This window comes from Galeopterus variegatus, unplaced genomic scaffold (genome assembly GCF_000696425.1).
Source record: "Galeopterus variegatus unplaced genomic scaffold, G_variegatus-3.0.2 Scaffold17983, whole genome shotgun sequence".
Lineage (NCBI taxonomy): Eukaryota > Metazoa > Chordata > Mammalia > Dermoptera > Cynocephalidae > Galeopterus > Galeopterus variegatus.
The window spans coordinates 4,264-5,331 of NW_007744094.1; the positions used below are offsets into that span (position 1 = coordinate 4,264).

At 47.6% G+C, this 1,068-nt stretch overlaps 1 pseudogene; it reads left to right on the forward strand.

The window, feature by feature from the left end:
* The first annotated feature begins 357 nt into the window (after positions 1-357).
* Positions 358-1,068, forward strand: part of LOC103582808 — a 5,276-nt pseudogene continuing 4,565 nt past the window's right edge.

Consider the following 1,068-nt stretch of genomic DNA (forward strand, 5'->3'; position numbering starts at 1 on the left):
ACAGCCGAAGGGTGGAAGTGGGAGGAGGTGGTCCGCCTTTTCTTTCTTCGGCTTTACTCTGAGTGATCAGTGGTAGGAAAATCATGTGGACTTTGGCTGGCCTAACAGGCAAGGGCACAATGGCCTCAGAAGGGTTTCTTAAAATAGACCCTGACAATGCTGAATATTTTTAAAAATTGTGGGACTCATGGAAAAAAAACTTTGCATCTATTTTAACTTGACTCCAGTTTGTATAGGTGTAAGGTATCCAGAAGTCTGTTTACTCATTGCCAACTCAATAGTATATTTCTTCGGGGTCTCTAATATACAGATTGTTGAAGTGTAAATTCTAGGGCTGTAGAAACCTGGGCAGGTGGCATGAACATGTTCTGGATTCTTTCTCCTCCCCACCTCCTCTCAGCACACGACGGGATCGTGATTAAGATCGAGGTACAGACCAATGACGAGGGCTCTGAAAGTTTGGAGACGCCCGAGCCCCTAATGGGACAAGTGGAAGAACACGGCTTTCAGGACTCTGAGCTGGGTGACCCCTGTGGAGAACAGCCAGACCTGGATATGCAGGACCAGGAGAATACCTTGGAGGAGTCCACGGAAGGCTCCAGTGAGTTCAGCGAACTCAAGCAGATGCTGGTGCAGCAGAGAAACTGCACAGGTAAGTCCTGGGCAGGGAGGGGTAGGGGAGCTGCTGTGATTAGGCTTCCAGGGAAAGCTGTGGTCACTTCAGGGAGGTGGTCGGACACTGGTGGGTGGACAGGTGCATAAGAACCCCAAGCATGTCCTTGGGTATAGTTTTACTGCCTCAGGATTTATCAGATCTGTCTCCAGGCTAGGAAGAAGTTGTTATATCCAAAATCTGTTCAGACAAGGACTCAAAACAATCTCGGAGATCATCTCTCCAACCCCCTCATTCTACAGGCAGAGGTGGTCAAATAAAATGCCCAAGATCAAACAGATAGTGGCAAAGCTAGAACCTCCTTCTCCCAGTGTTTTCTTGATTGTCTCTTGTCACACTACAAGCTCCAACTAACTTGAAGATTGCAACCCCAGAGAGCATGTTTTTTAAAGTGA